The sequence below is a fragment of the Gymnoscopelus braueri genome (genome assembly GCF_963280865.1).
Source record: "Gymnoscopelus braueri genome assembly, chromosome: 5".
Classification (NCBI taxonomy): domain Eukaryota; kingdom Metazoa; phylum Chordata; class Actinopteri; order Myctophiformes; family Myctophidae; genus Gymnoscopelus; species Gymnoscopelus braueri.
The window spans coordinates 21,767,225-21,791,945 of NC_137606.1; the positions used below are offsets into that span (position 1 = coordinate 21,767,225).

The 24,721-nt window shown below is 41.5% G+C and overlaps 1 protein-coding gene across 1 annotated transcript in view; it reads left to right on the plus strand.

Moving 5' to 3' along the window:
• The first annotated feature begins 15,487 nt into the window (after positions 1–15,487).
• plekhg2 (pleckstrin homology domain containing, family G (with RhoGef domain) member 2) overlaps positions 15,488–24,721 on the plus strand; it is a 129,129-nt gene continuing 119,895 nt past the window's right edge. Inside the window, exon 1 of the mRNA XM_080429111.1 lies at positions 15,488–15,865. The gene's annotated coding sequence lies outside the window, so the exon portion shown is untranslated. The remainder of the gene's footprint in view (positions 15,866–24,721) is intronic.

The window sequence follows — 24,721 nt, forward strand, 5'->3', positions numbered from 1 at the left end:
ATTGGCATGTGAGGGTGTCCATAGCCAGTGGCAATTTAGCCTTAGTGAGCCTTCTGATTGGTCCCTGATCGACCAACCAGCAGGCTCCTACCGCCTTGTTCCGCCTTGATTCCACCTACTTCTGGTTGTTTATGCTGAGTTTGAAAAATGTATGCTGTATGTAATGCTATGTATACCCAGTCACTACTGCACCCTAGTTTAAAATAAGAATACACAATTATCAATACGAGGCATCTAAAGAACAACAGTGTTTTCTATGGTAGAGTGATGCGTGTGTAGTTGACCACAGGTACGAGTACATCCGACGCATGAGTATTACACAATGGGTGGGGTGTGTATTCCCGACTGGCCTTGAGTAGGCCATTATTATTGGACCTGTGCCCAAAGGGCACCGGTCCAATAATAGTTATTAATAATACAATCTGGGAACCCATCGCCAACTGAAAATGAAAAACAGCGCCCTCTGCTGTTTGTTCTATGTCTGTTGGCTCTGGGCGGAAGAAAACGTAACGCCAGTGCACAAGGAAACCGGGGTTTAGGTCTGTCTTCAGCTTTCACTTCCGGTGGGTGCCACTATGTTTTCATTCCCACTAACAATATTTCTACACGGAACACTAACACCACTTCTCCCAGAGAACATGGATCGTTTTGGTTATAAGCCCACTTGTTTCTATGATGAAAGAGTAAGTTAAAATGTGAATATCTTTCCGTGGTTTTGTCTGCTCCGCGGACGCTATTGTTAAATTAGTTTGGGTTTGTTTCGAGGGGGAAAGATCGACGGACATGTGAATCCCGCCCACTACATTTGATTGGGTAAAGCGCGGCCTGCTTCCTGATCTGAAGGCACGCCCACTTGTAGCCCAGTGTGTACATGTTACGACGAGCCTTCACGACAGAACGCAGTGCAGAATCTGTTCTTGAGAGATTATTAATAATATAATTCTAATTTTGAAGGGTTTTTGCTTTTCTTTTTTTCCCCTTTTCTTAACAATTTGAGATCTGGTGATCCCCCTAATTATCAACCCCTACTGGATGTCGTGACCCACAAATTGTGGTCCAAGCTATGGAGAACAATATTTCCGATTTACTTGGAGGCAAGGTTTCCGTTAAATCCTAATTTTTAACTATTAATATTCCCAGCCACTGTGTCCGCTTTGTAAAAATGTATTTATTGTTTAAATTATTGTAATAATAATTGCAATTATGAATTCGTTTTTAAATAAAGTGACACACCATTTAAGATTTTAAACTATAAAAAATAAGAATGATGATATCTGGTGAATCATCAATGTGTGAGCCGACTGCCCTCCTGCACCACGCACAGACACACAAAGGCTGTGTATCACAGCATATAGCTACAATAAATGATGAATACAAAGGTGTCATCTTCAGATATAGGCTATTCATATAGCAGCTCAAAGTTTTACAATATGCCACAACATTATATAATTCATCAATTTGTTGCAATAAGCTAGTTGCTAAAAGCCTCAGACATTGTGACTGACATGCACAGTGACTGTCATGAGAGAGTTACAGGAGCAAAGTGATGGAAGTGCCTTCCTGACTACTCTGTTCTTTTGGGCAAGTGACACATGATGGAGTAGATAGACTATGCTTTAGGAAACTATTGAGAAACGCAGGAACAGCTCAGTGCATCTGTGATAGTAGTGGAAAGTAGTGCTGCACTACATACAGTAACGAGGGTGTAGCGAATCAGTGTAGTGGTGCACACATTATCTGCAAAAATGCACGTGATATGTTTTACATTATGGCCGATTAATTTAACTTTTGGTCAGTAAAATAGAATCGTGTCGTTGGTGTTGGCCGGCAAAATAAATACCTTGCGGAAACCCTGGTTGGTCTGGATTTGTGTGCAGCTAAATGACATCAATGTTTCAAAAATGTTGGCGCTCTTTCCACAATAGTAGAGTGTTCTTTCACTTTTGCCCTGCTGTTTGCTGCAATTTTTGCAGTTTGCTACTCCAATAGGAGTCTCATGTTTACAAAGGGAGACACATCGGGGGCTGCCCATTAGTCCCACGCCTCAATAGTCCGACAAATGTTACATGTTAGTGTGAGGTTGATTGATTGATATTTTATTAGGCAAAAAAATGTAAACAGCACAATTACATTTATAATACTTTGTCTAAAAGGTCCGTCCAAACAAGTCCTTGCGGTTAGGTTTAGGCATATAGTTTATACTGTATAATGTTATGGTTAACATTAGGTTTAGGCATAATTTATACTGTATAAGGTTAGTGTTAACATTAGTTTTAGGCATAGTTTATACTATATAAGGTTGGTGTTAACATTAGTTTTAGGCATACTACTGTATAAGCTTAGGGTTAGGGTTAGGTTTAGGCATGTGTTCTGTGAGGTTATATGGTATGGGTTAAGGTTAGCGTTAGACTTACTTATAATGCGTGTTGTCAGACTCGACCAATGGTTCTTCAGAACAATGGGCCGTCGAACTACTGCCACGGCACCCAATAGGAGTCTCTCAATCCTGAAGTCCTACCTTCCCTCAAAACAAACCCATCATGTAAAACAGTTGCAACCATCATGTTAAACAGCAGTAACTACTCACCATGTTCTACTGGTACCTGAACAATTGTTAAATTGTAATTGCTAAAGCTATAGCAAACATGTCATCAACTTAAAGGTCACCCAAACAAGACCAACCTTGTGTAGACCAGAAAACAAATCTCAAATCGATGTTAGCTGGTTGAAACAGTTGGTCATTACATAATGGGTGTAGCTTGAGGCAGAGTCCAGCCAAACTCTTGTCTGATTTTATACACATTTTTAAGTAGTAATAACATTAAGACATTATTAAAATGTGTTATTTCGTATTTGGCCTGAATACTTTTACACAGTTTTACCGAATAAATAAGTATCCCAAATAAATGAGAAGCAGTTGAAGCAGTTTGTATTAGTTCTAGCTTCACATAAACAAAGGCTACAAGAAACAAAGAAACTGTGCTTCTTCACAAATTGAACCCTTGTTCTACCATAATCATTTGCCATTCATATGTATTCAATTATTTTAAAAGTCGACTGATGAATGGCCTGAATGCTTTACATAGTTTATTGATAGGAATAACCCCCCATCTGAAGAGCTTGCCTTGTGAGCACAGCTGTCTAATAAAGAATAGCAGTCTAATTAATAAAGTATCCCAAATAAATGAGAAGCAGTTGAAGCAGTTTTTATTAGTAGCCTACTACTTTTTCACATACAAATGTAGGCTACAAAACACAAAACTGCCCTGTGCACCCTTCTACCATAAGACTTTGTCAATAAAATGTATTTGTGCAATTCATATGCTATTCATAATGATGTAATGCAATATTTTCATATTTGCCAGGGTGCACTATCACAATCTTTTCATATTGTGCATGCATAATGTTTGCCAGCCCCAAGGGGTCGGCCTACATGAGGCTTTGTCGGTCGGTCGGTCTGTCCCTCTTTTCCTGTCCTGTCCCTCTTTTCCTCTGCACACACGTCATGCGAAGTCCGGCCATTCAGATTTCAACCACTAGGGGTCTGGCAGTACCAGGTCTCCTGGTTCCCTTGTTTTATATTGCGTGTGCATAAATGTTCATGTTGCGGGCGTGCATTCCTCTGTCCTCACTTCTAAAAAGAGCACCAGTCAAACGGACTGCACATCAGGAAAACCAGCACTTTTTTGGCACTGACCCTGCAAGATATTGTCTTCCTCCACTTACGCCGTGCCGACTGAAAAACGTCATAATATTTACAAACAGAAAAGTGGTCAATACTCTCTCTAATTTTGTCAGTTTTGAAAACAAAAAATATATATTTTGCATGCAAGACAGGTGAAATGTTTTCATTTTCCCCACTTGATGGCATCATAGAGTCATGCAGAGTACTGTCTACTATAGGCGCTTTCAAATAGAGACCTATGATAGAGAGACAGATTTGAGGTTTGGGTTGTGTAGTTACCTTGCCATGATGTGACATCACAAATAATTGCTCCATTGATTAGAAATTGATAATTCAAAATATGCTCCTCATTGACTTACATAAAAACAGCTCTCAAAGTCACTCTTTTAGCACATAAACGAACACAAACAAAGCTGATTCAGACAATATAGAACATCACCAAACCCAGTACTGTTTGTTTTTTTTACTATTTGAAGATCCGGATCCAGTACGGGGTTTCTTAATAAAAATAGCAAAATCAACAGGAAAAAAAAAACATTTTATTATTATTTTTAAATAAAGAAGTTAAAAGAATTAATACATTTTCAAAAAAAAGATTTCCCCAAATGTAGTGAAAATAGTAGATCTATTGTACAAGCTCATGTGGCATGTTGTGAGATTGTAGATCAGCTATAGATCAACTTACTGTAAGTTTGGGTCCAGGGGAGACATCATTTCTCTTTTGGGGTTTTGAGCTGAAAAGGTTTCTGATCCCCTGATGTAGGAGACTAGAAATACCACAACATAGCGCTCTCTCTCTCTCTCTCTCTCTCTCTCTCTCTCTCTCTCTCTCTCTCTCTCTCTCTCTCTCTCTCTCTCTCTCTCATATGATGATATCTCCAGTCGTTTTCTTAGCTACTGAAGTCTGTAAACTCATTCACTGTCACCCTCAGCCTCTGCTCTCATCTATCATAGTATCTGTTCTCTCTCTCTGTGGCTCTATGTTTTCCATTTCCATCTCTTCCTTTTTATCCAACACTCCTCTGGCATTCTCTACCTGTATACAGTGAAAGCATGACAAGCCTTTTCAACATGTATTTATTTGAGCTTTTTACCCCTTTTTCTCTCCAATTTAGTCGTTGTGCCAATTATTTCCTACCACACATATCTCTGTGTGTCACTGCTGTTGTATTCTAGGGTTAGGATACAATAGCCAGTGAGGAGCCCCCACCGTGAGGACGTAGAGCCTCCCGCCCAACACTCCCTGCTGACAGGCACCGCCCCCAGCCCGAGGAGCACAAAAAATGTTTTATGGTCATGATTCACCAGGACCCTGGATGGCTTGATTCTAGGCTTAAATGAATTGATATAAATATATTTGGAAATGTCAATGGGAAAAATGCGTTGACTATTTTGAAGTGGAACCAGAAAATGGCCGCCACTGCTATGCCCTATTGTGAGCTTACATAGTATAGCAGCTGTTTTCAGCGCAAGACAAAGTAAATCAGGCTACACTTTGTTAATTGATAAGACAATTGAACAATTGACAATAGCGTCCTTTCTTTCTTTCACTACAGTGTTTTAGTGGAACTGAAACAAACCTTCTAGTGTCTTGAATATTGTGAAAATATTTGTAATATCCTACTGTTGCTGAGTGCATCGCCCTTCTACTCACACGTGCAGCTCTCTCTCTCTCTCTCTCTCTCTCTCTCTCTCTCTCTCTCTCTCTCTCTCTCTCTCTCTCTGTGGAGTGTGCCTGTTGTCGGTTTCTCAGATAGCCAGTAATGACAAGGTAAGCAGAGCCAAGATGGCTGCTGGTGTGTCATTATCAGCCGAAATGTGGTTGGTTATTAGCTATAGGAGCAGAAATGTAATATCAATATGCTGACTTCATACTTGTCTGTAAGCAGATCTAAGCCATGGAAGCCACCGGTGATGAGCGACCAGCAAATGATTCGGTTATTTTGAACTAAATTATGCTTCATTATAGTACACAGTAAAATACTAATTAATTTCACTCTGAGACTGTAGGCCTACTTGGGCCCATTTGGTTACATTATTTTGTACACTCGAAGAGTTACACACACACACACACACACACACACACACACACACACACACACACACACAAATGCGCAGATCTCCACCAGACCGGGTTGCCTAACCAGGGCTGTGTCATGGGGTGCAGCCGTCAGGACACGAGGACGGTGTGGTGAGAAATAGTTAGTATTCAGACGGTGCAACTGTTCGCAAGCGATTCCATTTTGGGTATGATTGGCAGTGGTGGAAAAAGTACTCAAATTCTTTACTTAAGTAAAAGTACCAATACTGCACAAGACTCTCGAGACAATTCGGCATCAAAGTGACATTAATTTTGTAACATTTGTGGTGCACCCGGGTGTAAGTGAAATATTTAGGCTACCATTTCAGAGCCGGAGCTTTTGGCTCTTTTTAGAAGCCCCCCCAATGTGTGATTCAAATGTGGGGCATATTGGATGGTGTGTTCATGATTTGGGCATCCTGGTCAAAACGGGCCCCTCCCGCAAACTTCGGAAGGCAGTCGTAACCAATTGGAATGGAATATGAAAAATCTGACGGATAGAACTTGATCTTGAAAATGTTATGTGTACGACGTACGGTTCAAGAGTTATGGGCCAAAATGTGAAGCAGTCTGTTATAGCGCCACCATGAGGCCAATTTGAAACATTTGGAGGTTCTTCCTTCGCCGCCTGGGAGTGTGCTGAAAAGTTTTATGCCGATCGGTCCAACAGCATAATTCTCTCTCACACACACAGACGGACAGGGGCGAAAACATAATTCCCGTCCCTGGCCGCCGTTCCGACCGGGCAGAGATAATAACAGCATGGTTTTATTTCGATGTAGTACGCCTCTGAATGCGGTCAAAAGCGGCAATTCCTTAAAAGTAATCAAAATGCCCATCATCCGTCACAATTCTTCAAGTGCTGGTGAAATAATCTGAACACCATGCTGAGCTTTCCACAGAGAACGGCAACTATTTGATTCGCCCAGTAGGCTATGGATTGTAGCGCACATTAAAAGTTCCATGGGTCTGAATATGGACCAGGATATATGGCAAAATCACTGCACAATAAATTCATCAGTGTTACAAGTGCTGTAAGCGGTATTTCTGTTTACAGTATATTCTGATAGAAGTATTCATTGAATTACTCATTGCTATAGAGTGCTATAGAGTGTTTGTTCAGTAACAGGGGTATCCCTGTCTCTCCAGCTCTTCAATAAAAAGAAAATCCATTCTGTGGGTGTGTTGCCAATTTCATCCAATCAGGAGAAAGAACCCATTAATCAGCTTGATTCTTAATTATTTTTCAATGTCTTATCATTTCCAATGTCACCTGTTTATTCTGTATCAGGTATGATTTTTTCTCCTGATTGGATTATATTGTTATCCCAACCTGAAAACGACCCCTGTTAGTGAACAAACACTCTATAGCAGTACTATCAGAAAATAGAGCTATTCAAATGTTATTGTATCAAATGAATATAACTTACACCACCTTTAATTGATCTATTTGTTACTCTTAGAGTGCTCAAACCGGTCCATTTGCTTATATTTGTACACTCTCAGAGTTTAATTTGACAGCATTACTGCATCAGTTTGATAAGGTCGTGGCTGCGGTTGTGAGTGTCTTTGATGACGTTCACTCATTTATTTATTTCACTCTACACGCTGCCTCCCCATGGTCATGTATGGTACTGTATAGCTTTGCCATTCACTTTTATTTGCCAGTCTTGTAGTGTGTGTTTGTTATTTACAGAGAAATCTGTGAAATGTCTCCTCATGCGTGATGAAAACCCATTCCATAATCAGTTCTGATTTCAAACAAGTCGTGAGTCGGGACCTGTTTAAAGTCTGTATAAGATGAGACGAGCCAACACGAGAACAAAAGGCAAGATCATATTGGGCGAATTTACTTCAGTAATAAAATCACATTGTTTTTTTCTTTGCTTGAGAGTGAACTCTCGGCCTCTGTCATTGGCATATTATGTTTGGAAACCAAGTGACTCACACGTGTGTGTGTGTGTGTGTGTGTGTGTGTGTGTGTGTGTGTGTGTGTGTGTGTGTGTGTGTGTGTGTGTGTGTGTGTGTGTGTGTGTGTGTGTGTGTGTGTGTGTGTGTGTGTGTGTGTGTGTGTGTCTTTCAGAGTTGCATGTTTGCTCTCTCAGCATAAAGCTGTGACTGGGCCAGACTGTTAAAACGTCGGGTCTTAACAACTGTAGCACTGGAATGTTTCTCTAGTCTAGTGTCTGTCTGTCTGTCTGTCTGTCTGTCTGTCTGTCTGTCTGTCTGTCTGTCTGTCTGTCTGTCTGTCTGTCTGTCTGTCTGATTGTGTGTGTGTCTATCCCTCCGCCTTCCTACACACTCTCACTCTCTCTCTCTCTCTCTCTCTCTCTCTCTCTCTCTCTCTCTCTCTCTCTCTCTCTCTCTCTCTCTCTCTCTCTCTCTCTCTCTCTCTCTGCATTGCTTTGTGCTACTCTTTATTTTTTGCCGAATGTTCGCCTATTTACGTTGAAGGTTCATGTGGATAAGCACCTCCAACCTGGCATCCCTATTTTGGGCATGTCATCGTGGGTGAACATTTTCTAAATGTTTCTAAGATCATAAAATTCTAAAACAGCGAAAAGAGCCGACCGCATTGTGAGCTTTTAGATTGGATGTTTACAGTAAGAGCGAGACCCAGATTGTGTGTGATGGCAGGACAGTGAAAGAAAAAGAAACGGTGGCAATGTCCAATGTCCAAGACAGGCGCGCGCACGCACACATTGGGTTTGATGGAATGTCAGACATGTATGCTAACCGGTTAGTGGGGGTGATCTGTAGACCATGGATATCATGACAGCCAAATGTGGTCGTAAGTCCATCAAACATGCCCTTTAATTTATACTGTGCTATTAGACTCGATGAGACTGGAGCAGACTGCATTATAAATCTGTCTAACAGATCACTAACTGCTATGTGATGTGATATTTAGTGGAGGACGTCTAAATGCAACTTTGTTCTGCTAAGATTGAATAAGCAGTACTAGAGGTCCTGGTAGGATAGAAAACCAGCAGTACTAGAGGTCCTGATAGGATAGAAAACCAACAGTACCAGAGGTCCTGGTAGGATAGAAAACCAGCAGTACTAGAGTCCTGGGAGGATAGAAAACCAGCAGTACTAGAGGTCCTGATAGGATAGAAAACCAACAGTACTAGAGGTCCTGGTAGGATAGAAAACCAGCAGTACTAGAGGTCCTGATAGGATAGAAAACCAACAGTACCAGAGGTCCTGATAGGATAGAAAACCAGCAGTACTAGAGGTCCTGATAGGATAGAAAACCAACAGTACCAGAGGTCCTGATAGGATAGAAAACCAGCAGTACCAGAGGTCCTGATAGGATAGAAAACCAGCAGTACCAGAGGTCCTGATAGGATAGAAAACCAGCAGTACCAGAGGTCCTGATAGGATAGAAAACCAGCAGTACTAGAGGTCCTGATTGGATAGAAAACCAGAGGTCCTGGTAGGATAGAAAACCAGCAGTACTAGAGGTCCTGGTAGGATAGAAACCTAACAGTAGTCTACTAGAGGAGCAAAATGAGATTTAAATGAAATGAAAGGACACATAAATAATCTATCTACAGTACCTAGTGGTCATTGGTTAAATAGAAGACCAGCCGTAATAGAGGTCCTGTAGGATAGAAAACTAGCAGTAGCCTACTAGAGGTCTCTTTTTGGGAGACAAGTTTCTGTAAGGATTGTCAAGGGATTGTGGATTCAACACATAAATCCAATGTTTCCATGCTGTTGCATAAGAAATTGCATGTTGACTGTGTTTCAATGTCCATAGCCGCACTGTGTAATTATCAACTGAACCACATATCAAACGCTATGCCAAGTATTTAATTTTACCATTAAGTTAATCCTCTGTATGGGGGGGTCAGAACTCAAATGAAACCAACAACACAAGCCTATGTATCAAGTGATGTGCATGATCACACATTCTTGATTGTTTCTGCGATTAGTGATTACATTAGTTTAATTTAGTTGGTTTAAGTTAGTTTACTTGCTACAAACTTTCAATCTGGCATTTTTGGGGCATGTCATTATAGTTGAACATTTTCAAAGACATTTTCTAAACATTTCTAAAAGTTTCAAAAACTTTCAGAAAATAAATTGTACATCTACAAGCTCATGCAGTGTGAGCTTGTATACTGGCTAGTTTCGCACAACATCATCATAGGACAAAGTATACAATAAGAGACTGTAAGTGGGTAAACAAGTACTATAAAAAGATGGAATAAATAGCTAATTTGAATGAAACAAAACAAAACATACAAGCTTGTGAAAACACAAGCATCACATAAACAAGTATTGTTTAAAAAAAAGACATGAAACAGGAAAAGGAAGAAGGAAAATAAAATAAAGAAAATAACTTAAGAATAAGTAAATATTCTGTTATTATAACAACTTTCACCATTATCTGCACTACATCAGCAAGGTTGTAATGGTTTAGAAATTAGGAACCAGGCTGCACTCTACTTATGTGACTATTTACCCTGTTGTTCGTTAACTACAGTTCATGAACAGTTCATGTTCATTACAAGTGTGTAATCTCACACTTGTAAGTCGCTCTGGATAAGATAAATGCCTAAAGGGGTCTTCAATGTTTTTTTCAGGTCAAGGACCCCCTGACTGAGACAAAGTAGGGACCCTCGTCGCCCCGCAGTACATATTGTATAAAACTGTTTTGCAGATTAAACTTTGTCATACATTTCATAGCTCTATAGACTTGTCTGACAGCACTACCATCAATGTTGTGTAGCGTTGTGTTGGATTCATGTTAATGTGTATTTTCATACATTTCTCTTTTCCCCCTCTACACACACAGTATATATCTTGTAGATCGGCTATTTTCTGTGGTTGTTCCCCCCAGAATAGGAATGTAATAGGTTCAAGTGGTTAATGTAAAATAAAAAAGAACGAAGAAGAAACAAATCCTATCGCACAAAGATTTGGCAGACCCCCTATAGTAACTCTGAGGACCCCCTAGGGGCCCCGAACCCTCTGTTGAAGACCCATGGCCTAAATTGTACATTTTAACTGATAGGTTCGATACCCAAATTGAGCCATAGGCCTGTCACAATTATTACATAATCGCAATTATTTGAGATAATCACAACTATTTTGCATGTTGAAAAATGTTCATACATTTTCCCAAAACAGCAGAAATAGCAGATCTACAAGCTCACAGCGTGTCATGTCGTGGGGCGTTGTAAGCTTGTAGATCAGCTATTTTAGCGAATTGAAAGTATTACATTATCAAATGTGTCAGTCATTTCTTTGTATATTTAAGTTATGTGTCATATCTATCCTGTGCATTATTTGATTTTGTAGCCTAAAGGGCAAACGGAAATAAAACATGTATTCATAATTATTTATGTTCCTATATGTTCAATGCCATGAACACAATTAAATCATCAACTTAAATGTTGTAATCGTGACAGCCCTAGCCGTAGCTAACTGTGCCTGTGCATTAAGCTCCCAGGCTTAAGTGGTATAAGTCACAGATCTGTGTACTTCCTCCACCACTAAATATCAGACAAATATTTATCCTGTATTTTAAAGGAATGAGTCAGGCTAATCTAAGGCTGGTGACCTGTTGGACGGCCTGGCAGTGCTGGAATAGATGGTCTGGTCTGAGCTCTTATAAGCTCTATATAAGGGAAATAGTTTGGCTTTCACCAGTCTGGTGCTTTTAGTTTTTTTTTGTGACATGGCCAAAGTCCGGCCCGAGGGCCAATCGTGGCACGGGGCAGCTAGGCCTGACTACTTGTTCCTTTATGTGCTGTTTCATTTCATTTGTGTTGAGACCTTTTGACAGCTGGTTACATTTTGGTAACACTGCTATTTGAACAAAAGACGATTTATTGGACTGTATATTTGCAATGCAGTGCATGTATGTGGAAAAGGCCTGAAAAAAGGATGAATTTATGTGGTTTTGTTCACAGCACTGAGGTGAGTGGCTTACATTAAGCTACACTGCCTACAAAAGACTACTCATATTGCACTGTAGTTAAATGAAATTGTCGTGATGCGATGCAATTGAATGTGACAGTGTTATGGTCCAAAACGTACAGTATGACAGGAGATACAGTACAGTCAGCCATGAGATAATTTCAGATTTTCAAATATGAAAAAAAAAGTTTGGACACCCCAAGTATAGACAGACGCTGTAATAACAATTAACGGATGCTGTGTCGCCAAAAAGACTAAAATGTATGTTCCGGCTAAACGGCTGAAGATGGATGGACGGACGGTGATGTAGTGCAGTAGAAGTATAAAGTATTGAAAACTGGAAATACTCGAGTGAAGTACTAGTGCCTCTAAATTCTACTTAAGTGCAGTACTTGAGTAAATGTACTTAGTTACTTTCCACCCCTGGAAAGCTGTAGTTGTAGTTGTACTGTCTACAGTATGAACATGAGTCGTGTTTGAGTCAGTATAGTTTATTAGTGTGCCGGGAAACACCTGACCTCCATGCTGCTCTTTAATAAGGTGAAACTCCTGTGTGGTTCCCGTGGCAACCTGCTGTGTTTACCGTCTGTTAGTAGTCATTAGCATCCCCTGGCGCTGTGTGTATGTGTGTGTGTGTGTGTGTGTGTGTGTGTGTGTGTGTGTGTGTGTGTGTGTGTGTGTGTGTGTGTGTGTGTGTGTGTGTGTGTGTGTGTGTGTGTGTGTGTGTGTGTGTGTGTGTGCCACAAACCAAACCAAACCAAACCAACCAAATCTAAATGTTTCAACTTTTGATAAATCAGTGCTATTGTGTTTGGGTTTTACAAATATTGAACCAATGAAAAGTATTAAAAAGCGCTTCTGACTAAACCTCCTAACACCATTGGATCCTCAAACTGTCATTCAAACAACCACCTAACTCTCCACATGAATGGTCAAAAACCACTCCACTACAACTCCACTTGAGCTGTATTTGGGTAAAGTGATGATAATATAAGGACACATTAAATACTTTAATGTGTCCATATATTATTATCACTTTACTACTAGATAGACTTTAATTTAAAGTATCTTACAATGTATAAAGTCACCAAATCAACTTTGATGAGGCAGTATTTTGTTGTTTTAAAAACATGATTTTTTTTAGTTTTTTCCTGAAAAGTTACTATTTTGGACATTGGTTTCTGCCAGACAGCTGAGATGTATAAATGTTTACATTTAATGAATTTAAATGTAACGTGCAAATATGAGGTGCCCTCATTACGAGTCCCCTGTGATCATTTGGAGATGTTTTATTTGTATTTATCATTTGTGCCAGGTCCCTCAGAATCAGAAATCAGAATCAGAATCAGTTTTATTGTCACATCACAGGTTTACAAGGTAAAAAAGTGGTGAAATTCGTTTTTGTACATCGTTCCCATCGCAACGTTAGTTTCCATAGAAAGAAGAGGGGGGGGGGAGAAGAAGAGGGGGTGGGGGGCAAGTGGGAAGGAGATCAAAAACAAGAGAGCAACAGAAGGCCAGACAAGTTATCTACATATTTACAAAGTATACTGAGATAATAAAAAACTAAGGTGCCTGAGCATAGCAGCAATGTATGTATACTGTGCATGTTATACTTATACTGTGCATGATATACATATGGACGTTAAGGTGCTTAGAGAAAAAAGAGCACAATAAAAAAGACAAAAAAAGTCAGTGCGTTATACATAGAATTAAGGTGCAAAAGGTCAGTGCGTGTCCACCTAGGGTGGACTGACCCTAGTATAATCCGCAAGTAGCTCCATGAGGGAGTGCAACAAAAAGTCATTTGTACCTGGTGTAGTCCACAGGTGTGTCCGAGGGGGAGCTAAGTCCAAGTCATTGTCCCTGGTATAATCCACAGGTGTGTTCAGGAAGAGCCAGAAAAGTCTGCACCGCCTGTTGTCAGGCTGCTGAACAAGGCCTATGCCTCATTCAGGCTTATGCCTCATTCAGCATTCTGACAGCAGCCGGATTAAAACTGCACCAGAGCCTGGTGGTGGAACTCTTGATACTGCGGTAGAGCCCCTTGCCCGGTCGCGGTCGTTGTAGGGGTCCCTGGCACAAACTGTATTTTTAGATGGGGGTCCGCAGCCAAATACATGTCATTTTAGGGATCCTTGACATACAAAAGTTTGTGAACCACTGGTGTACTGTATAGTGAAAACAGTTGGGGCCGTAGCATAGAGCCCTGGGGGACCCCAGTCCACTAAAGTATATGGTTTAAGGTATATGACTCAATGGCCCGCCATACATACACAGACAGATACATCGCCTGCAGTGGATGACACACACCCCACTCACTGAGAGAGAGCGAGAGAGAGAGAGAGAGAGAGAGAGAGAGAGAGAGAGAGAGAGAGAGAGAGAGAGGGGGGGTCAGGGTGAGACACTGATGGAGAGAGCAGGGGTAGAGAGAGGGAGGTTTGAAAGAGATTTGCGTGTGTGAAAAATAGTTTGTGTGTGTGTGTGTGTGTGTGTGTGTGTGTGTGTGTGTGTGTGTGTGTGTGTGTGCGTGCGTGCGTGTGCGTGCGTGCGTGAGTCTGCTACTCGCTTGTCAGTCAGTGAGAGAAAAAAGAGGGACGAGACTGTGCGTGACTCCTAGACTATACTTTCACACTTTGTTGGTGCATCTTTTGTTACGCAAGTTACGCGCACAGCGCTGAGTGAGACAGACCTGTCACCTGAAGAGAAAACTAGAAACAAAATTAAAAGACATTTTAAGTGTGCCTGCTGCTAGCTAAGTGTTTTAACTCAATTTGATTAATTGTAAGTAGGCTACTGTTAGCCAGCCTACTCAAAAACAGTAGGCCTACAGTAGCCTAATAGTAGGCTACAACACTGCATCTGGAGCAGCAACAGAATAAATATAAAATATTAAATTTATATAATAAATATATACATATAATATTTTAAATACGTTTTGCTCACTTAATTTACAGTTAAGTATTTCTACAAATATTAACAACTTTTAAGTATTATACTTTTTTACTGATTTTAACAACTTCTAAGCATTTTATGCACTTTTAAGAAGTGTTTCTCATTATAAATATGTCGGAATACAATAATGTGTTTTGCCTTGCCATTGGCATGGCAGGCACACTGAAAAAAACATTTCAGTGACAAGTTGTGTTGCACGTCCCCGGTCCCCCCCTCTCTCTCTATCTTGCGCGCGCGCGTGCGCGTACATCTGTTCCTCTCATGCGCGCTCGCCGATGGCAAACAGCTCCGTCAATGAGGCGCGCTCCCATCCGTCGCCCAGTTGGACGAGAGAGAGAGAGAGAGAGAGAGAGAGAGAGAGAGAGAGAGAGAATGAACAGATAAGTTAGTTTATCATCGAAGGTTTTTTTTCTCCTCGCTTGGCTTTGACTCCACTGTGGAGTTTTGCTGAAGAAAGCAGAAGGAGGAGAAACTCTTAACTTGGGGTAGGAATCAGGATGGATGGATAGAAGAATGTCTTCTCCTTCTTCTCCTTGTTAGAGGTCTGGAATCTCCTGCTCTCCTCTGCCAGCTCCGCTAGAAAAAAAAAAAACATTTTCCCGAAACAGGAATAAAAAGGGATTTTTTCATTTTTGGCAACAAGGAGAAAAGGCTGTTTTTCTTTTTCTTGTTGGTGGCTGGGGTTTTGGTGGAGGGGGGAAGCTTCAACGCCCAGCTGCTGCTTTCTCTCTCTCTGAAAATCAATCTTTATATATCGTTTGGATATCTAGTTTTGTGTGTGTGTGTGTGTGTGTGTGTATGTGTGTGTGTGTGTGTGTCCCTGTGATGATCAACCTCTGCTTTACTTGGCGTTTCGTGCAGTCAGTAAAACTCTTTGTTTTTGGAGTGATCTGACTTATAGAACAGAAGAACCCAACAACCCAACAACACTGAGGCGATCGATCCAACCAACCAACCAACCGGGGAACCGAAGACATTTTCGGCTTTTTTGGGGGGGAACTTGATCGCAGAGAAACGCCCAGGTCTATCGTTCCAGAGAGAGGAAGAAAGAGAAGTTCTGGCACTGAGTTTGAGAAAGAACTTGGACCTGGGGAATAGAGGCTCTCTACTGCTGCAGAAAGAAGACATGGGAACCCGGGGAGAGAAGTAACGGGAGTTTACAGGACCTCTATTCCCATGCGGGACGTCCCATCTCTGCAACACCCATCAAGGTTTGGTTCATTTGAATGTTGATTCATATGGCAGGTCATTATTGAATTGAGCCATTTAAACGTATCGTATCGTTTTCATTTGTTCAAACTTGTTTGGAAAAAGTACTACTTTTTTTTTACTTAAGTAAAAGTATCAAATACTGCATGGTGAAACACACTGTTACAAGTAAACGTCTGTTTCACTGTTACAAGTAAAAGTCTGGTATTCAACATGTAGCCTTTAGTTAAAGCACAAATGTATTGGCATCAAAATGTAGCCTACTTAAAGTAGCCTACAAAAAGTAGAAAGTAGCCTACTCATTATGCAGAAGGTCCCATTTCACAAGTGTAATAATAATCAAAATCTAAATCTACAAAGTAACTAACTAAAGTTTTCAAATAATTGTAGTGTACAATATTTGCCCCGAGTTGTAGTGGAGTAAGTAAAAGTAGGCTATACTGAAAATTGGAAATACTCAAATGAAAAAAAAGTTGTCAGTGAAAGTTGTTGAAGGCTATAGTTGATGTGTGCGTGCCCGTGTGTGAAGAACGAATGCACGCGACGACGTGCGCGTGCGTGTTTGTGTATATAACTGCATTGATTCGTTTCTTCGCTCAAGCAGCGTTTTATATTTTGCCGTACGACCGTGTTGCGCGCAAACAGCGAAAAATAACCTATATCCATTCCAGATCAGCTGTTATGTAGGCCTATTCTCTCTTATTCAGGGTTTTCCTAAAACGTGTTCATGCCACGGATCCCCTCAATAGATCGACATTATTAGACCACAGCTGTCTTAAGGAGTATTATTAATTACTTATTATTATTGTTTAAATCTTTAATTCAATTTGATTTATTTATTTTTTGTATTTTTTACTGATAGGTTTGAAGATTAAAACGCCTTATAACTAATCAGTGAGTGGTCAAATTATACACTGCAATCAATCAAAACTCGTGGCCACCCTATTTACAATTGTTCCAACTTCCCCCAAAATAATTATGATAACATTTCAATTGCTATTATTCCACCTTTTTGCTACATGGGGACCACTCACAATCCACTCAAAGACCCCCTGTTGTTCCCCCGGACCACAGTTTGAAACCCACAGTTACACAGATAACCTATAAACCTTTGTAACAAAGAGTGTCGGGGTTGTTTTATGAGAACAGAATGTTGTCTTTGTCCGTTTGTCATAATAACTGTTGGCCAGTGATCAGAACATCAGATCCATAATCATTAACATTTTAGTTGAAGATAAGAGTCCTATATACGGCCTCATATCTGATTCAGCTGATGTTTTATGACTATGCATGCTGTCGATATGAATATGAAGTTATTGTTGTCTGGTGGCCTGATTCTCAAAGTTTGGTCCAGGGACCCCCAGGGTTCCTTTGACAGGGTTCCACATGGAACCTTACAGGCCAAGGACCCCTTAGCTGAGAAAGATATGAAGCAGGGACCCCCACTGCATATTGGATTCATGTTAAATGTGTGTGTTTTCAGACATTTAACGATTTAAACCCTCAATACTTTGTAAACTTGACCTTTGGCTCGGTACTTGGCCTGCTCTTTTTTCCCAAACCTCTTTGCCTTAAATAGCTCTATCTATCTACAAGCTCACAACGCATCGCAGGCGCGCTGTGAGCTTGTAGATCTGCTATTTTTGGCAAAAGTACACCCCAGAATAGGGATGCAGCAAGGGTTTAAAAAAAAAGTCCCTATAGTATCACGCAAAGATGTGGCGGCCCCCCCTGTAGTTACTCTGATGACCCCCTACGGGCCCCCAACCCCCTGCCTTACAGGTCTGTAACTCTGAGAGTGTACAAATAGAACCAAACGGACCCTTTTGGGTCCATTAATGGTTTCATCTGTACACTCATAGTTATGGGGGTCCTTGAAGATTGAGAACCACTGCTGTGGTGGCATGGACAAACATGGATATGATTGAAATTGATTGATTCTCTCTCTCACTCTCACTCTCCCTCCCCCCCCCCTCTCTCTCTCTCTCTCTCTCTCTCTCTCTCTCTCTCTCTCTCTCTCTCTCTCTCTCTCTCTCTCTTTCTCTCCCTCTCTCTCCCTCTCTCTCCTTCCTCTTGCACTCTCTCAACAAACATGAAGTATTTAAACAAACCGTTAAGAGGAGGAATGTCCAGCTAGCTGGAGGAGGGATTGGGAACCATAAAACTCTGTCCAGGCCTAATCTCTCTCCTTGTCTTTGTCTCCGCCGAAGGTGGAGAATATGTTTTCGCTTTGTGTGAGCAAACATTGTTAGCCAAGCTAACATTGGGCAAGCTCCACGTGACACGTGTCAATTTGTTGACACCAATGCCTCTGATTGGCTAGAGGGACGCGTGACGAAATAAAATTCTATAAATAAGTGAGGTAAAACAGGATCAATCAGACTTGATTGGAACAGTACCTTCAGTAAGTCCAAGTCACCCGTCTGTGCGTGTGTGTTTCCCTCTGAGAACACCTAACATTGGTCAAGCAAAGGCGCAGAAGGCCAAAGCTAAGAAAGCATACTCATCTACAATTGTAACGTAGAAGAGGACTAGAGTTGAAATGATCCCACAACAAAGCCGAACTCTTAATACGTGTCAATATGTTGACATCAATGTCTCTGATTGGCTAGAGGGACGCATGACGAAATACAATCCTATAATAAAAAGGTGTGTCACTTCAAAAAGCCGTTTACGTTTTTGAAGCGAGGTAAGACAGGATCAATCAGTCTTGATTGGAACAGTATCTTCTAGTCCAAATCACCCGTCCGTGCGTGTGTGTGTCCCTTTGAGAACACCTGACATTGGTCAAGCAAAGGCGCAGAAGGCCAAAGCTAAGAAAGCATACTCATCTACAACAGTAACACAGAAGAGGACTAGAGTTGAATTGATCCCACAACAAGACCGAAATCTTAATACGTATTAATATGTTGACACCAATGCCTTTGATTGGCTAGAGGAATGCATGACGAAATACAATTCTATAAATAGGTGTGTCACTTCAAAAAACCGTTTACGTTTTTGAAGCGAGGTAAGACAGGATCAATCAGTCTTGATTGGAACAGTATCTTCTAGTCCAAATCACCCGTCCGTGCGTGTGTGTGTCCCTCTGAGAACACCTAACATTGGTCAAACAAAGGCGCAGAAGGCCAAAGCTGATCAAACACACCAATCAACTGCTGAAACTGTTCAAGACAATGAAGATGAAGAAGACAGACAAGTATTTGAACAAACCAGTCAATTACGAGGACTCCCATATGACACATTGCTTCAAGAAGAACATTTTTTAGATGCAGACACTACATATTCAGTCGCCCCTATAGAACACCAAAAACCACGCGCATTCTACCAAGACGACCCGTTCTACCAAGACGACCCGTGCTATTAAAATAGCACGGGTCTGCTGGCGGAGGCTTGTGCTCCGAGGAGCACATTTTCTAGTTTTTGTCTCTTTGTCTCTGTCACATGGTGTTACTGTGGGTCGGTCTGTCTGTCTGTCTGTCTGTCTGTCTGTCTGTCTGTCTGTCTGTCTGTCTGTCTGTCTGTCTGTCCGTCTTTGTCCCTCTTGCTCTGCCTCGGAATCTAAGAAAAGGGGGAACATTGCCATTTATTTCTGTTTCTCATTGATCTGTTGTCATCTCTCTCTCTCTCTCTCTCTCTCTCTCTCTCTCTCTCCTCTCTCTCTCTCTCTCTCTCTCTCCCTCTCCCTCTCTCTCTCTCTCTCTCTCTCTCTCTCTCTCTCTCTCTCTCTCTCTCTCTCCCTTTCCCTGAAGAAAGCCCCCCCCCCAACCCCCCCCCCCCCCCATCAATTTCCATAAACCCCATGGCCCCCATGCCATCCATCTTCTGAAAGTTCCTATGTAAAAACCCCCCATACTCCGATACCCCACACCCCCATACCCCCCATCTTCTGAACAGTTCCTATGTGAAAGCGCCCTATTGATTGATTGATTGATTGATTGATTGATTGATTGATTGATTGATTGATTGATTGATTGATTGATTGATTGATTTGCTTACTAATCAGAACATTTATGTGCCTGTCAATAACATTACTAATACTAACAACTGAGATCACACCAGACCCAGCATTTAAAAGTGCACAACATTAATGACAACACGCATGCGCGCGCGCACACACACACACACACACACACACACACACACACACACACACACACACACACACACACACACACACACACACACACACACACACACACACACACACACACACACACAGGCCGTTGCCATTTTCTGTGGATTTTGCTGCCTATCCGACATAGATGTCATGCAGTTAATTATTAGATGATCAATGTTACCAATACATCTGAAGCTGTCTAAAGCAGTGGTTCTCAAAGTGGGGTCCGGGGATCCTCAGGGGTCCTTGAGGGGGTTACAGGGGGTCCCCACCCAAATTAGTTATAACATCAAAATCTTTTGCAACACACAAATCTTGTGTTGCGGTCCCTGGCACAAATTATATTCAGATTGGGGGGGGGGGGGGGCTCGGTCCAAAACATATGGGGTCCTTGACGCGAAAAAGTTTGAGAAAGCACTGATCTAAAGAGCATGGGGATGGAACATCTTCAGTAGGTCATTGGACTTCCTGTGTCTTAAATGATGACAGGATGTTATAATAAATGTGCTGTGTTCCTCTCTCTCTCTCTCCTCTCTCTCTCTCTCTCTCTCTCTATCTCGTTCACATCAACTTATCAACAAGGACGTTGTTGTTAAAGTAGGTTATTTAATTACAAAGACTAACGTACAGACTGTCTCAATGACAGTTATGAAAGCCTGGCAGTATACGCACACACACACGCGTGCACACACACATGCACGCATATCAATCTGAGCACACACAACACACATGCAAAAAGACCTTTACTGTAACCCGTCATTTTAGATTTGAGCCAAATAGCAACATACGTTTTTCAAAAAACTCTTAGGATTTTGAACAGTGGTTCTCAAAAATAGCAGATATTCAAGCTCACAGCGTGTCACTTCGTGCCGTGCTGCGAGCTTGAATACATCTGCTATTTTGAACATTTTTGAAAATATTGAAAGTAATTTTGAAAAGTTGTGACACAAATCTTCTCTTCTGGGGGTCCCTGGCACAAAAAAAAAATCCAGATGGGGGGTCCCTCGGCCAAACACGTATCATTTTTGGGGGGTCCTTGACAAGAAAACATTTGAGAACTACTGATTTAGAAGACAATCGGCCTCAGAGAACTGAATGTAATTTGCCTCTCTATAGAGCGTGCCAACGTGTCGTCACCACGGGGGGGGGGGGGGGGGTTGGGGGGTGGGGTGTGGCATTGGGCGTGGCATTGGGCAATGTTAAGTCAACCTGATTTTTACCCCTCAAAGATGTCCGCCGTTACCAAAAGACACTTGTTGACGCCCCCTTCAGGATTTTTGGCACGCTCTATACCCATAATTGTTTTGATTTCAAACAAACACAAATGGGTGGGTAGGCCATGGCGTGTGTGTGTGAGTGTGCGTGTGCGTGTGCGTGGTGTGTGCGTGTGCGTGTGCGTGTGCGTGTGCGTGTGTGTTTGCGCGCGTGTGCGTGCGTGGATGACACATAAACCCCACAAGGGTTTAAAAAGGAGCCTTAAAGGAGTGCTTCCAACAATATCTTCATATAATTGGTTCTCACTAATACATAATTGTGCATCCTCAGATCAGAAACCTGCCTACCAATGACATCATGAACGGTGATTCCAAGCTAATAACTATCAGAAAATCCTGTTTGAAATGACCAAACATGCCCACCGGTGATGTCACTGCAGGTGCCTGACTCTAAGACTCAGGGACATAAGGACCAGGGCAGTGCCAGCTAGTGCACAGGGAGGAGGTCCATTGTGTTTGTTTTTGATATTTGACTTTATATGAGGGGATGATTCCCTCTGCGTGTTCCATCACTGATAACTGCATGCCCTGTACTCTGGTACACTGTAGTGTAACAGTGTTCATTTAACAAATTCAATTAACACGTTCATTTAACAAATTAACCAAAAGGACCCATGAAGGTCTGTATATTTTGAACACTCGAAAGTTAGACATGACTCAGGGAAATAAGGGCATTAGCAGTGCCAGGCTCGTATAGTTCCATAGTGCCAGATAAGTGTCTGCCCCTTATTACTCCGGTACACACATTTTGAGTGTTAATTTCAGTATTGAGTGTTGAAAATGTACTCACTCGAGAGTTATAGACATGATTCAGGGATATAAGGCCATGACTCAGGGAAATCAGGGCATGATTCAGGAGTGCCAGTGTGCAGGGCAGTGCCAGGTCCATTGTGTGTGTGTTTGTTTGGATAGAGGACAGAAGAATGGATGTGGAAGTCTAGACAGAGGCAGGAAGACACACTCAATACTCCCCTCCTCCCTAATTCCTTACCTCCTCCACTCGATCCCTCTGGCCTTTCTTCCTCTCTACTCGACTCTACTTCTAGACCTCTCTTTCTTTTACCTCCCTCACCCCTCCTTCCAAGAACTCCTTACCTTTCTACCTTGAATTATCTGAGCTTTATATGAGAACAATAATGGCAAAGTGAACTTGCACTCTCTCTCTCCCTCTCTCTCTCTCTCTCTCTCTCTCTCTCTCTCTGTCTGAGAGGGATGTAAAAGCTTGATTTATGTAATGCGTTGTGAGCTTGTAGAATGACTATTTATGGCGAGCGACACCTTTGTGCAATGGACTATAAATCAACCCTATGGTAGACAGACAATATCAAAGCAAGAATGCACCGATGTCCGATATATATATTTTTAGGCCTATACCAATATCTCTTCATCATCACTACGATACTGGAAGAAAAGCTTTTCAGACAGACCTGTCTTGAGATAATCTAATAGTGTCATTAGTTTAGTGAGCTGTTTCCAAAACGGTGGGTCGAGAGTCGAGACCCATTATTGGGTCGTGGACTTATTATTATTTCTTTTTAAAGGCCACACATTTTCAAAAATGACGAAAATAACAGATCTTCAATCTCATAACGTGTTACGATGTGACGCGTTGTGAAAAAAAAACTTCTGCCGGTCATCAAATTATTGGCTTAGGAATGTGACAAAAACAAAAAAAGTTTGAATTTAAGACTTCTTGGAGTGTGTAATTTTTTGGGGGGTGAACTACTCCTTTAAGTTCATCATTGTTAAGCTTAAGTTATAATATATTTGAGTAAGTTTGGGTCCCGTGAAGCATTGGTTCCCAAACCTTTTAAACATTTGCCCGGGACCCAAACCAGTGAAAATAGCAGATCTACAAGCTCACAACGAGTCGCTTCATGCCGCGTTGTGAGCTTGCAGATCTGCTATTTTCAATGTTTCTTTTTTGAAAAAAACAATTATGAAATACTTTCAAAAAATGTTGGAATTGTTTTTAATTGATGAAAAGTTGAACACATTGCTTTGTTTAAACTTGAATGTTTTGATGTTTTGAAATAATCTTTCAAAACAAAGGGATATTTACTTACTACGTGGTACGGGACCAAAACATGGGTCCTGTACCACGGCACTGTTTGGGAAACAGTTTTTTGAGACACCAAAATGTATCTTTTGGGTCTCAACAAGCTGAAAGGTTTTTGAACCCCTGGGTTTGTGGAGTTAAAGTAATGCAAGCTGTGAGCTATTTTCACGGAATGTTCACCCCAGAATGGGGACACTGGGGTTCAAAGTGTTTAAAATACAATAGGAACCAAAAACCCACTCTGGAGTCCAAATGGGCCAATTATTCTCTCCTATTAACCCATTGAGACCTGAGGCCGATTCTACAAATGCCTTCTAAATCAGTAGTTCTCAAACTTTTTAGTGCCAAGGAAGGACCCCCAAATTGATATATATTTGGCCGCAGACCCCCATCAGAAGATGTTTTGTGCCAACCCCCCAAAAAAAATTATTTAAACATTTTCAAACACTTTCAAAATTTTTCAAAAATGTTCAAAAATAGCAGATCTGCTATTTTTGAATAGCCAATGCTAAAATGCTAAAAAACTATGCTAAAATCTAAAATGAAGCACATTTCTGTCTGGATAGGAACTTGGATATTACCACAATTCAGGCGCGTGCGTGTGGGTGTGCGTGTGCGCATACGCGTGTGCGCGTGTGTGTGCGTGCGCGCGCGCGTGCGTGCGCACGTGCGTGCGTGCGTGCATGTGTGTGTGTGTGCGTGCATGTTCACCATAGACAGTCACAGGTATGACACGCCCATAGACTCTACAGACCGTAAATGAATTTTTTTCAGCGATTTTAAATCCGCCATCTTTCTATATCCGGTGCACTCGGAAATGAATGCTATTGGTTGGGACCAGAGCGGGGGTGGGGAATTAATGCTATTGGTTGTGTAGCTTGTCAATCAAAGCGTCACACGGTAGCCACGCCCCTCCTACAGCATACACTACTTTATCATCAATTTTAAAATAAATGGGACCATAATTTACCAAAACGCATATCGTAGTGATTGAAAGAAGACTTTAACTACTAGCAACTGGAAGCATATAGTATTTATGAAAATGTTTATTAAGGTAATAAAATCAAGTGTAAGGTTCGGCAAACACCCATCCGCTTGCATAGAGAGTTATTTCTTCTAACACCAGCAGGGGTAAAACAGCGAGACTACAGGCCATTCATATGAACTTTTACTTCCTATATATAGACTCAATTTCAAAGGCGGATGCTGGGCTTGATGTTCACACTCAGGGGCGTGCTGGCCACTGGGAAATGTGGGACAATTCCAGAAAGGCCTCTCCATTCCAGGCCGACCAGGCCGGCCGTTTAAAAAAAACCGGCTGAAATTAAGTAAAAAACTGCAGAAATTAAGCCTTACGGGCCTCTCTATCTGAGATTCCCAGGCTGAATTAGGGGCCCAGCACGTC